Raw genomic sequence first — 15,117 nt, 5'->3', positions numbered from 1 at the left:
ATTACAATTTTGTATTTGCACCAGACTCGCAGTTCATTTAAATTTTTCTTTAAAATCATTTGATTCATTCTTTTATAGATACACATATTTGATTGTTAAATGTGGCTGTAGAAATTTTTATTTAAAAACTGTATTTAACATCCTAAATTTTACGGTAATATTGCACTAAACGCATAACTTATGTGATCCATGTTAACTCACGGAACCTTTAACAAACGTATTATACTAAGCGATCTCATCAATATTTCAATTAAATTTTTGAATATTATTTACATTGTCACAAAAATCGATTTTGTCTTCATAACTAATTTTGTTTTCTTTTGGATGTAATAAACATCCGCGTTCATCTTTATATATAAAGATACTTTATTAATAGCAAACGTACGTTATATTTGTTACGTTCAGAGGACGTGTTTGTCATGACATGTTGACATGAATATCAATTATGTGATAATTTTTATACATTTCCTGATACAAAACTTTGAATTTTTCGAAAAACTAAGGATTTTCTTGTCCCAGGAATAGATTATCTTAGCCGTATTTGGCACAACTTTTTGGAATTTTGGATCCTCTATGCTCTTCAACTTTGTATTGTTTGGCTCTATAACTATTTTGATATGAGCGTCATTGATGAGTCTAATGTAGACGAAACGCGCGTCTGGCGTACTAAATTATAATCCTGGTACTTTTGATAACTATTTTCAACAGACTATCGGCATTCCAATGGGAACGAATTGTGCCCCTCTTCTTGCCGACTTGTTTCTTTATTATTATGAGGATGACTTCATACAGGAACTTCTTAGGAAGAAATTTAAGAAGTTAGCAATATCATTTACCTCTAATTTCCGCTATATAGATGATGTTCTTTCACTTAATAATTTAAAATGTGGTGACTATGTCGAATGCATCTATCCCATTTAACTAGAGATAAAGGATACAACATATACAATTAAGTCGGCCTCATATCTTGACTTACATCTAGAAATTGACAATGAGGATTTTATTATTGATTGTTTTTGGCTTTTAACAAGCTTTCATTAACTGCGGATACTCTCAAATGGTTTGACCTGTTGATACTCTTGGTTATGCATTTTTGTTATTTACTGCTTTGTTATTGTGTGTTATATTTCGTCGCATCTATACTATTAAACGAGAAGACCTCATTTTGGGTGTCGCTTCTCTTCTTTCCACAATAAATTAATCAACACGCCTCTGTGTCCTATAGGTACAGTGCATAGTCGCATTTGTCATCCATTCATATGATTATTCAGATTGAGTTATTTTGGGAGAAAAACGAGAAAAAAGGCATCCGGATATTGTCCCGTCATTGGACGAAATTTTAAGTCAGATTAGACTTCCGGTTTGCGTTTTTCTGTATACTTTGAACATACATATGTATTTTCAGAATTCTATTTGCTATCATTTTGAAGTTTACTATCTACGGCGGTCACATAGTTTATTAAATAGAGAGAGTCTGTATACCCTATCAATGACCACCATGGATCGATTAGTAAACTTAGAATTTACTATCTACGGCGGTCACAGAGTTTATTAAATAGAGAGAGTCTGTATACTCACGTGTGTATACTATACCAATGACCACCATGAATCGATTAGTAAACTTCGAATTGAAAGTAAATACACTATATTTATATAGTTACTGTAATGAATGTTCATAATATACAGATAAGCGCTAAAAATATTCATGTGAACTTTTGATACCTTTTCTAAAATTCTCCAGTGAATGTTCATAATATACAGATAAGCGCTAAAAATATTCATGTGAACTTTTGATACCTTTTCTAAAATTCTCCAGTCATTAAATCTTTTACAAAATTCATTGATTACAAAAAAAAAGAAGATGTGGTATGATTGCCATCACGGTTGAGACAACTCTAGATAAGCGCTAAAAATATTCATGTGAACTTTTGATACCTTTTCTAAAATTCTCCAGTCATTAAATCTTTTACAAAATTCATTGATTACAAAAAAAAAGAAGATGTGGTATGATTGCCATGTTGAGACAACTCTTCACAAGAGACCAATATGACACAGAAAATAACAACTATAGGTCACCGTACGACCTTCAACAACGAGCAAAGCCCATACCCCATACTCAGCTTTAAAAGGCCCCGAACTGACAATGTAAAACAATTCAAACCAGAAAACAAGCGGCCTTATTTATGCACAAAAAATGAACGAAAAACGAATATGTAACACATAAACAAACGACAACCACTGAATTACAGGATCCTTACTTAAATGTTCATAACATACTAAATGTATGTTCATATTGAAATTGATAGAAAACCAAAAATTGGGAATTTTGGAAATAATGACCTATGACTTATGATACTTTTGCTGAAATTCGCCAGTCATTCAATATTTTATAAAATTCTCCCAACAACACTTTACATACTTTAAACTACGCTCTGAATGACCGCGATTTCGTGGGTGTGTTCTAGTTGTTTTTAAATATACCACCTTTGAAAAGTATTTAGTAGGTCGATAAAATTTCACTTCTATTTTCGTAATATGGACAACAAATGGATCATTTTTTAAAAACAATATATTCATACTACAATTATTCTTTACAACAGAGTTATTTCTATTTACCTGTGTATGTTAATATTTTGTTTAATGGCATTTTGTCCAAGGAGGGACGGAAGATACAAGAGGGACAGTCAAACTGAATAATCGAAAATAAACTGACAACGGCATGGTTAAAATGAAAAAGACAAACCGACAAACAAAAGTACACATGCCGAACTATAAAACTAAAGAATAAGCAACATGGACCCGTCCAAAATCTGAGGGTGATCTCAAGTGCTCCGGAAAGGTAAGCAGATCCTGCACTACATGTGGCACCCGTCGTGTTGCTCATGTTATAACAAATCAGGTAAATAGTTAAAATCCAAGGTTATAGTTGCATTTCTGATGTTGGTTAACATCTCACCTCTTTTTAATTGGTTGTGTGTTAACAATGTGTCATAGATCAAATGTATTCGCTCAGTGTATTAATTGAGTAAAGCCAGTTTGAAAGACGATTTTTATATCACCGACTATTGACCAAATGTTTGAACAGGTTACCTTTCCAGTGGTAGGACACACTGGTGCCAAGTCAAGTAATAGCAAGATTAAGAAGTAAAACCAAGCTTTCAATCCATATTCTGGAGGGAATATAATTACTTTATATTTTCCTTACACGACAGAAGCATCGGAAAAAGTTAATTTTCCTCTCAAATACATTAATTATATATGTTGTTCAGTGGTTGTAGTTTATTAATTTGGTTCATATTGTTTCTTGTTTTAACATACAATTTATTGTTCGTTTTCCAGTTTAAATGGTTTAACACTAGTCATTTTTGGGGCCTGTTATCGCTTGGTTTTTGGTCTGAGCGCAGGCTCCGTGATGAAGATCGTACATAGACATACAATGGTTTACTTTTACAAAATGTGAATGAATTGAGGTTGTCTAATTACCACTCATATCACATCTACTAATATCTATTTATTATTCCATAATTTGTCTTTTATAAATTAATTTTAGTTTGGATTATATCCATTTCACGGTGCTCGCTAAGTTTATATCCTGTCTTTGTGTTATTGTGCTATGGCAATGTTTTTTTTTATTCTCGCCTAAAGTGCTTTATCGATATGCCTTTTTGATTTTATTTGTTGACATAATTGTGTTTTTACAGTGATTAAGAAAATATTACACAATGTTGACTTCTGTTCCCCTATTTTTGACATTTCTACCGATTCAATCTGTTTGCTTAGTTCATATATCGTCGTCAATGTAATGGTATTTTCATTAGGGACTTTTCGTTTTTAATTTTATTCGGAGCTCGGTATTTTTGTTTTATTTTACCTTTGATTACTATAGTAGAAACCTTGTTTTGAATGATCTAAAATGTTTATGAAAATGTGTACAGTTACTTGCAGTGTCAATGCCTTTTGATTTCTTCTTTTCTAGCTGGATGATAAACCCGTGTCTTAAGGTTACAAAACAGATTGAAACGTCTACACTAGAACACCAGCCTAACGATTTAGTGAACAAGACATATAACTTGCAGTTACGCACGAATCACTCCGTTAACATTTTGAGTTAAGATATGTATTTACTCATATGGGTCGTTATTGTAACTGGTATAGATTGTATAAAAAAACCCACTTAATGTACCAAATAACTTGTATAGAATTAAGTTCTAAGGCATGCATTGTATTGTACTCAATAGCTTTCAGTTATATCCCAAATCATAAAATTACAAATGGGGAATATATCAAGGAGACAACAACATCCATTTACACATTTAACACTATTCGTAACCTTTGAACTTAGTTACTGGAATATTGGTAGGTTTTTAGTTTATCTAACATGCCTTTTCCAAACCAATTCAACATGTTTTGTGAATAAATAATGCAGAGCCGACCTCTCCTTAAATGTTTAATGAAACAAATCATCCAAAACATCTGAAGAATTGAAAAATTCATGTATCAAATGTGTGCGTATGGTCATCTCTTGAAAACAACTAAACGCTTTTCCGAACATCGGTCACATTTATTTGTTTATGCGAGGCATTTATGATCAAATAAACCAAATGCGCGAAGAAATAAACAAAAAGCATGACGAAATAAACCAAAAGCAGTCCTGTTAAAAATCATGTTCAATAAGTGTGATAAATAATAGTTAAGTAACAACACTCTAATTCGTGAATCCATCGACAAATAAAAATGCTAGAATCATTTAATCATGTTTATTATTAGATCGTAGATTAATATAACAGATTCAATATGCATAAATAAACACGTTCTCTGATTTGAAATTTTCCTGTTGTTATTCTGACATACAACCATCACAGCAACATTTCTTTTCGTTGATAGAACAGAAATGTTTGGAGCCACATCCATGGTCGAGACATCCCTGTCTGCAACCATCATTGTTTTTACAGTAACTACTGAAGCACTTAACAGCAGCATCAGTATGATCCAAACCTATAACATATTGTTCCTTATACATTAGATAATCAGTTAAATAGTCGGGTTACGATTTTGATTTTCATATAAAAGGTGAATCGAATAATACAATATATATATATATATATATATATAATTAGAATGTGAGTTTCCTATAATATGTTGGGGTTGGGGTTGTTATCATGCTAAGTCGCTTTGTCATTGATGATTATGTATCATGTGTCTTGTGGCTTGTATCTAAATGCAGTATTTAAGAACATATTATCAGTATGAAGGACGTTCGCTTTACTGATTTTTGAACAGCAAGCTTTTTAAAAGATTGTTATAAATTGATAGTTTATAAGGAACGGAACTTATGAAGAAAAAAAAAACGAAAAAAAAAAAAAAACCTGAAAAAAAAACAGGAGCAGCCAATATCGTTAACATCTAATGTTTTGTTTTATTTGAATATAAAAAAAAAAACGGAAAGGGTTGGTTAACGGCTTTAATGAGTAAAATTTGAAAGCTTGTGTTGGTTATTATTCTTGTAATAGTACAAAAGTACCAGTTTGAGTTCGTATCAAGCAATCCTGCCATAGTGTGCCATCGCTCTTCGTACTTACTTGAAGAGTTTTCAGTAACAGTAGTTAATGCAGCTATTTAAATGCAATTTCTTTTGGAAGTCTGATGATTATCTCAGTATTTCAGTTAAACAACCAATTGATATTGATATATTTTTCTGTCATGGACACTTGTTCGTTGGCAACCATACAAAAAATGGAGTTCATTGACATTTTAATCGTGGTTTTAATAGTAGAAAAACTGCAATATCTATTAACATTCATATCTTTCAATTGTTTTTGTGATAATGATATGAGCTTACCTGACAAACAGATCAATACGATGCAAAAGACACAGAAGGCTCTCATTGTGCAGTAGTCCTGCAAGATAGATTGCATTAATGTAAAATAAAAGCAAAGAACTTTTCAGTTCATCAATATCAAAGCTTTTGTTCGGAAATTTATCAAATGGAAAATAAATGTATATTAACATTTTCACCGTCTTTGTTTTTTTAGCTCTAAATATACATATTACCTACACATATAAAACACATTGACTGACATTAACGACAACTTTTGCACAACTGTTCTATGGTCTAATTCGAACTTGTTCCATTTGCCTTCATTTACGCTTTTAAAGAGTCGTTAGTCAATGAAACACGCTTCTGGCGTACTACTTTAAAAGTCTAAATATACATAAACAGATGAATTTTATGTAATTTCGTGTAAAACAGGTAAATAAACTTATCATGAATACCAGGATTAAATTTTGTTTCTACGCCAGAAGCGCGTTTCGTCTACAAAAGACTCATCAGTGACGTTCGAATCCAAAAAAGAGGACAAATAAAGTACGAAGTTGAAGAGCATTGAGGACGAACATTCCTAAAAGTTAAGTCAAATACAGCTAAGGTAATCTATTCCTTAGGTAGAAAAAGCCTAAGTATTGAAAAAAAATTGAACAGTTTATAGTAAACAGTAAACAGTTAAAAGTGAATAAACTCTACAATTGCAGTCATCGGAACGCTAAAACATAGTTATAAGGTGATAAAAACTTACCTGTCTTGTTTGAGTAATGTATAATAAAATTAAACGATATTCGTCTACAATTATAATAGTTTTTTTCTTGTAAACTGTTATATAGTGTAACATAAGATAAGACGGAAAAGGATATAACTATCAACGTTATTTTTCATTGGTCGGACATAAGTCCAGGATATGTGGTATTTCTATTTAAGGAGCATAATGAATAAACTGATTAATTTAACTCAGTCGCTTGAGGACTTGTTATGGTATTCCATCATTTGATAATTTGATCACAGGATTTGTGAGGACGATATATATTATTTTATACGTTTTTTCTTACGTAGTACAAGAAACCTTAACTTAACATGGTCTAAAACTGATAAAACCTTGTCAATGTTCACGCATATTAGCGGAAATCAAATCATCTTCATTACTTATAAAATTTCTACTTTTTACAAGTTAGTTATAATGCATAAGCTTTGAAAAAATTAAAATAGGACGATTCAAATCGAATACAATTAAAAATACTAAGAACGACCTGCATGTCTAATATTGCGTATGGAATTTGATACAAGATTTCATTGAGTTAATTTTGCTATCATGATTTCATGTGCAAAAGACTGCTGATCACAAGAAAAATATTGAACCAGGAACTTATGTTGGTTAACTTAAAGTCATTCCTGAAAACATTTAAGGACACAAGGAGGGTTTAATTGCCTTTTTTTTTTTTTTTAAAGATGTGAGACTCGGATGAGGATGGATATCTTCAAATTATTGTAACTCAATCCTCTTTTCCTCGATTGTGACATAACCTTAATTATACTAACCACGACACAAACATGGATGTCAGACGTGGTGAAACATCAGGACAGCGTTTTTGATAAACCGAGAGATATCACCCCATTTTTTTTATGCCGTGCGTGTTTTTCCGTCTTTATGTGTTAATGAATTGGTTTTCTTTTTCTTATCAATTTAGATTGTACCTCTGTTATTAGAAACCGCCATAAGTCGAATTATTTTTAAGTGCTTAATTGTATTTTAAAAAGGATGCGGTCAGGTATCAAATAAGGGTATCTGAAAATCTTGAAAGAACATCATTTTTTCGAAACTGAGAAAACAATTACGTTCCAACTACTTTGTTCTTTCAAGGGTGATCGGAGTCTGGTCTCCCCTTCCCCAAGTTTCTTTGTTCTGCATGTTTTGATTTGTTCTGTAAAATTTAAGCGGAAATGTCGAACACACAATAAAACATGGAAATATTTCTGCGGGAATCAAAATCAAGACCTCCAACGTTTGAACCCACTTTTCAACAGGACGATTGGATACAAACTCACTGTAACTTTAACATTTTCAAACATTGTATCTAGGATTATTAAAGTGTGTATACTCTATTAAATAATGTATAAAGTATATTTGATCATTGTATGGAATTCTAAAACAGATGTTATAAAGCTTTTTAAAAAGTTTGAATTTAGTATAGAAGATCTAGAGCTTTGGCTGTAAAATAGTTATCCTACTCGACATTATTGTGTCAATGGATATAAGAATATGTGGTGTGAGTGCCAATGAGACAACTCTCAATCAAAATAACAATTTTAAAAAAGTAAACCATTATAGGTCAATGTACGTAGCCTTGGTGTATGATCAGTCTTTGACCAGTGTGGGGATCTTATTCTGACACACCATCCCCTCATATAATAACTGTTTCGAAAACTATATGGTCTGCTTCATACTTTATTTTTTACGTCATTCTAGCATCCTTTATGAACTTTTTGAAGACGAAATGCACGTCTGGCGTATAAAATTGTGATCTTTGTAATCCATGATTATTTTATTTTTGTTTTTCTTTTTTTTTCTTTATAATGACATAGATGGACGACTTTAAATAATAATGTTTGACAAATGTGATAAATCAATCTTTCCGATTGCCAACTTTACATTTCATAGTAGTGAAAACCATTGCTTAGCAGGATTATGTTTGTACATCTCAGCGTATACTAGTTCCTTATGTCATGTCCGTGTATGATACACTATATAGCATTTGTTTACCGTCTTTTGCTCCCAACACAAATCTGCACAAAATAGAAAACAGCACGTTTAATAATTTAATGCGTCCGAAGCGCTTTTCTGGATTTACCTTCATCAGGAACGCTCAAAGCCAAACATTTGAAATCCGAAGATGTATAAGTACCGAAAATCGTTGAAGAGCTATATGTCAAAAATACCTAAAATAAATAGCCAAATTCATCTAAAGCCAACTTTGCCTGAGGGAGTTGAAACCTTAGTTTCATAATAATTTCAAAATTTATAAACGTAACATACTCGTTTCAGAGTTTAGAGGACTTACATTGATAATTCATAAGCTATTAATCACCATTACGAATTGATTTACTACTACATGTATGTGTCTCATTCTTAGTTTTAAATACAGGCAACAGTAGTATACCGCTGTTCGAAAGTCATAAATCGATTGAGAGAAAATAAATCTAAATTAAAAACCAAAACCAAGGAAATCAACGAATCAACAGAACCCTGAATTGCAGCAAAAACAATAGACAATGTAAAAACACACAGAAACGAACTATAAGATAACAACTGCCATTTTCCTGACTTGGTGTAGGACATTTAAGAAACAAAATGAGGGTTGAACCTGGTTTTGTGGCTAGCCAAACCTGGCACTTTTATTGCTTTGTTAGATATAACACTAAAATGACAGAAGTACATGACAGGACTACAGTACAAAAAAAAAAAAAATGCAAGATTATTCAGTACAGAGAAATACACAAATAAACAATACCATAGTATATTTTCACATGCTAATAGTTATTAAAGCTACCAGACTTGTAATTTAGTACACCACACGCGTGTTTCGACTTCTTAAGACTCATCAGTCATATTTGTTATTTTCATCGGATTTTGTCTAATGCTTAGTCCGTTTCTCTCTGTGTGTTACATTTTAATGTTGTGTCGTTGTTCTCCTCTTATATCTAATGCGTTTCCTTCAGTTTTAGTTTGTTACCCCGATTTTGTGTTTTGTCCATGGATTTACGAGTTTTGAACAGCGGTATAATACTTTTGCCTTTATTTATTAATCAGTCACGCTCAGATAAAAATAGTAAGACAGCCAAACAAGTAAAAAGTTGAAGAGCACTTAAATATCCAAAATTCCAAAAAGTTGTTAAAATTTCAAAGACAAGAAAACCCTGTTTGTTATTCAAGAAGATTTTGATAGCTTTTTCTGTAATTTATCGAAGGTGTAAACTCGTGTCATAAAGTACATTTTGTATGAAGCTATTCAAGACATGAAAAAGGCCAACTCTTCTGAAATATTGATATACATTTGTATACTTATGATAATCTTTCTTTCCAATTCTGATTTTGTACAATGGAGGATAGGGGAAAGGAGTCTGAGTATGTATTGTTGAAAAAGTTGATCGAAGGAATCCAAGTAAGCATATTGTGAGGAGACGGAATGGAGTATAGGTGAGGGAAATGGAATCCAAAAATCCATTGTCAAGCTTAAGGTTAAGGGAATCCTAATATTAATTGTGGAGGTGTGAGAAGAGAGTATCTTAACTATTAACATTGTTGCTCTTCAGTGTTTTTGTTGTTCCGTTGTTTTTCTCTTATAGGTGCTGTGTTACCATTGTTTTTTTTTAAACTCTTAATCGATTTATGACTTTAATAAAATTAACAGTACCAATTTTCTTGCACCAGATGCGCATTTCGACAATACATGTCTCTTCAGCGATACTCGTGGCCAAAATATTTGTAATCCAAAGCTTATATAAAAGATGAAGAGCTATAATCCAAAAGGTCCTAAAAGTATAGCCAAATCCGTGAAAGGAATCAGAGCTTTGCATGAGGGAGATACATTCCTTAATTTATAATAATTTCTATCATTTTGTAACAGTAAATTTTAATAACACAAAAAATCCGTATTTTCATGCCAGTACCGAAGTACTGGCTACTGGGGTGGTGATACCCTCGGGGACTAATAGTCCACCAGCAGAAGCATCGACCCAGTGGTAGTAATAAAATTAACGGTACCAATTTTCTTGCACCAGATGCGCATTTCGACAATACATGTCTCTTCAGTGATGCTCGTGGCCAAAATAATTGTAATCCAAAGCTTATATAAAAGATGAAGAGCTATAATCCAAAAGGTCCTAAAAGTATAGCCAAATCCGTGAAAGGAATCAGAGCTTTGCATGAGGGAGATACATTCCTTAATTTATTATAATTTTTATCATTTTGTAACAGTAAATTTTAATAACACAAAAAAACCGTATTTTCATGACAGTACCGAAGTACTGGCTACTGGGGTGGTGATACCCTCGGGGACTTATAGTCCACCAGCAGAGGCATCGACCCAGTGGTATTAATAAAATTAACGGTACCAATTTTCTTGCACCAGATGCGCATTTCGACAATACATGTCTCTTCAGTGATGCTCGTGGCCAAAATATTTGTAATCCAAAGCTTATATAAAAGATGAAGAGCTATAATCCAAAAGGTCCTAAAAGTATAGCCAAATCCGTGAAAGGAATCAGAGCTTTGCATGAGGGTGATACATTCCTTAACTTAAAATAATTTCTATCATTTTGTAACAGTAAATTTTAATAACACAAAAAAATCCGTATTTTCATGCCAGTACCGAAGTACTGGCTACTAGTTGGTGATACCCTCGGGGACTAATAGTCCACCAACAGAAGCATCGACCCAGTGGTAGTAATAAAATTAACGGTACCAATTTTCTTGCACCAGATGCGCATTTCGACAATACATGTCTCTTCAGTGATGCTCGTGGCCAAAATATTTGTAATCCAAAGCTTATATAAAAGATGAAGAGCTATAATCCAAAAGGTCCTAAAAGTATAGCCAAATCCGTGAAAGGAATCAGAGCTTTGCATGAGGGAGATACATTCCTTAATTTATAATAATTTCTATCATTTTGTAACAGTAAATTTTAATAACACAAAAAATCCGTATTTTCATGCCAGTACCGAAGTACTGGCTACTGGGGTGCACTTGCACTCAGCAGTAAGAAAATTTGGCTTTCAAGGATGAATTTTAAAATAACACTATTATATTAATGTTGCCTTTAAGTTTTTGAGTTCCATACTCAATGCTAAAGATGTTCCTGAAGAGTCTGACATGTCTGACGTAGAAAGTGTTGATTCATATGTAGAAGAATGACATTAAACGTGTCTATGAATGATTTAAACAAACTCCTAGCAACTATTATTGTTAATTCATAAGATGTAAATTGCTGTTATAATCTAAATTGAAAGAAGGTCATTTTAGAGACGTGCTGTTTTCACATTCAATATGTAATCACATTTCTATAATTTTCAAAAATAAAACAAGTGTGTCTTTTAACTAATGTCAATTTCCATTAATACTATTGGTTACAACAGTAACTTACTATTAAAGCACGTTTAAGATATCTTATCAATTTAAGATGTAGAGTTTTAGTAAAATATTTTATGCCTAGTACATTGTTATTACTGTTTGCAACTGTGACAACTATCTATCAGAGACGTTGTGTGTTAATTTCAAGAAATCAGGCATTATAATATGTTTTAGAGAAAAATGTTATAGTTCATGGAGGTCACCTTTTTTACGCATTTTCCTTATATGAAGTGTTGACAAACACTGAACTTTGCAATCGTTGTAACGCATTTAAAATGTCCCTGTAATTGATTAACAGTTCCCTAACAGATAAAAATCGAATTCTAGAAGTAACACGCTTTTGTTATAGAATACTTTGTGATCCGCTACTCATTTTTCAATAGTATTTTAAGTCGCTTTGTGTTTAAATGTAGTTTAATGGTAAGGCAGTCTATGCTTTATTTATAACTCTTACTATTGTTTATAAAGATAAGTTCCCCTAAAAGTTCTTTTTTATTACTCAATTTGTTATTACATGTATTACTAATGTAAAGAACATCAACAATAACTGCTGACTCATACAAGTTCATGTGAAAGTCTATTTATTAGAATAAAAGTGTATCAACAAGAGAATTACTCATGAGTTATTTGTATGTGAACGCCGATGGTTAAATATGAAATTGACACTTACCAATACTATGTACAAACGTATGAATGAAATCTGATATGAAAAAATATCATCACTTTAAATTAACTTTCTTAAATCAATCCATAAATGGCACAAACTACATAATTTTATGATTATTATTTACAGTAAAGCAAACAATGTCGATATGGCAATCTTCTCTTCTGCATATGCTTTAGCTGGATGTCAGTATGATAGTTACTGAGAAAAGTTACAATTGAACTGACTTTTTTTATTTCTATCAAGTCTTTTAAACAGAACTAGAAAATCGGACGAGTGTTTATCTGTACAATGAAAATAGTAGTTGTATTTAATTTAAACATGATTGATAGCTGCTTAGCAACATTTGTGTTGCTTTGCAAAATATACACCTCTTAATAAAAGACGATTGATGAAGATATCAATAATATAGTGTAAACAGTGCGAAAAAAAGTTTTTAAAAATTACCAAAACTCATGCTTGAGATTAAAAAAAAAAGAATCATTATTTAACTGTTGCTAGACACAATATTGTTTATTGAAAGGTTGTTGATAGATATGAAATTCAATGGAAATTACTTTTATTTCTAACAGTTATGTATTCTTATATGTAATCTTTTTGTTTTTATTTTTATTTGTACAATAATATGATTGTGCTCACATTTCTCTAATTATCAGTTTTTGTATGTTGCTAAGAAATATTTGTGTTGCTATGCTTGATATCAACATCCACAAAACAAATAATGATGACTGATCAACCATATATGTCTAAACACCAATTTAGATTTTAAAATCTACAAATATTGCTATTATTTGATATCCCAGAGGGAAAACTGACGAAAATTTGAACTGTTGCTAGGCAACAATCTTGTTGCTAGGTTGTTGCAAAGTATTTTAATTCATTGAAATTTAACGTGAACATTCGGTCGTAGCTTCAGGTTCCTATAAAGTAAACAATAACATTTGGAATTGAGTTCATTTGTTTAGATAATACTGTCCATAAGAGATTATTTTGATTTTTAATAAAATCGTTGCTAGGCAACCATCCCTTGACCGAACATACAAAAATCATTGTTTTCTCAAGTTTCTATATAAAGGCTATCAATGATATGAATATGAGCTTATTTTGAGAGGGGCCAAAAACGTCCCGTATCATACCTTGTCCTTTATTTGAAAGTTTCCGTACCGATCCATTCTTTCCAAATAATGATGAAAAATATTCTATAAGAGTTCTATACCTATTATATTATTTACATCAGATTGTCATAAAAAAATACTTTAGCAAAAGAAAGGGGAAGGACACCAAAGGGACTTTTAAAGTCAAAAGTAAAAAATAAAACTGCCTACACCATAGCCAAATAGCGAAAAAATTATACAAAATGCATTTTTGGTGAAAGTGTTATATAAAATGATTGTTTTTCCATAATGACCGACAAACAGCAGCTCATATAAGTAAATTAAAAAGAATAAAAACGATCTCAGTTTACAAAAGTGAGTAACTCGTTATCTACTCTATTGAGCGTTTTGAAATCAACGAGAGAAAAAACCGGTAACATACAATGCCAAAGTGTACACATACTCGTAGGAGAATACCCATTGCGCGTTTTTTCATTGGCACTCACACCACAACTTCTTATTTATATAAAAAGTAAAATCACAAAAATACTGAAGTCTGAGGAAAAATCAAAACGGAAGATCCCTTATCAAAGGGCAAAATCAAAAGCCCAAACACATCAAACGAATGGATAACGACTGTCATATTCCTGACTTGGTACAGGCATTTTCTTATGTAGAAAATGGTGGATTTAACCTGATTATAAAGATAGCTTAACGCCTCCCTTGCATTACAGTCGCATCAAATTTAATTATAGTGACAACGATCTGTGAACAAAACAAACAGATACAATTGGTAAAAATGTCATCAATATTACGTTGATACAATATTAAAATTTTATCAATTTATAGGTGGGATCTGTTACATAAACGTTTGTTTTCCCATTACGAAAGGTTAGGTTGATCAACAACAGTGTTAATATAAAGAGGATTTCTTTTCTAGTGACAGTTTTATTACATATCAATGTTGTCGTTCTAGACTTTATGTTATGTGAATTGTTTGTGCAGTTGAGTGTTTTTTTTATATATCTTTCTATAATTTATGTAGTAGACAAGTGATGAGTTGAACTATTTGATAGGTATTTGATTGTAGAAACTTAAAAGGTTTATATATATCTTAACATTTTTAACTAGCTATTACTGTTATGTGCGAATTCAAATATTAACGAAGGGAAGTTGCTATTTGCACTTTTCCATTACAAAATGTCAATTCCTTTTTTTTAAGGTAATATGTCTGCATTCTAATAAAAAAGATCCATTGAAGTCATTATATACCAGAAAAGAGATGATAGAAATGGTCAAAATCGAGATCGTAAAATTTTACCTTGACCTACTTCTCAATTTGAAGTTTATAAAACAAAACTCTCGCTCAATGATCTATATATGTACGTCAAGATTAAGTTTACTG

General features: G+C 31.7%; 1 long non-coding RNA gene across 1 annotated transcript; it reads right to left on the bottom strand.

Annotated features, from left to right (window-relative positions):
* Positions 1-4,743: 4,743 nt before the first annotated feature.
* On the bottom strand, positions 4,744-6,652 carry LOC139526020 (uncharacterized). The gene is made up of 3 exons (XR_011665088.1): positions 6,573-6,652; positions 5,840-5,897; positions 4,744-4,995 (listed from the first exon to the last, which is right to left on the bottom strand). It is a non-coding gene; the product is annotated as an uncharacterized lncRNA (long non-coding RNA).
* Positions 6,653-15,117: the final 8,465 nt, after the last annotated feature.

Source organism: Mytilus edulis, chromosome 6, assembly GCF_963676685.1.
Source record: "Mytilus edulis chromosome 6, xbMytEdul2.2, whole genome shotgun sequence".
NCBI lineage: Eukaryota > Metazoa > Mollusca > Bivalvia > Mytilida > Mytilidae > Mytilus > Mytilus edulis.
The sequence above is the reverse complement of the archived record's forward strand: the minus strand, read 5'-3'. Positions and strand labels throughout refer to the sequence as shown.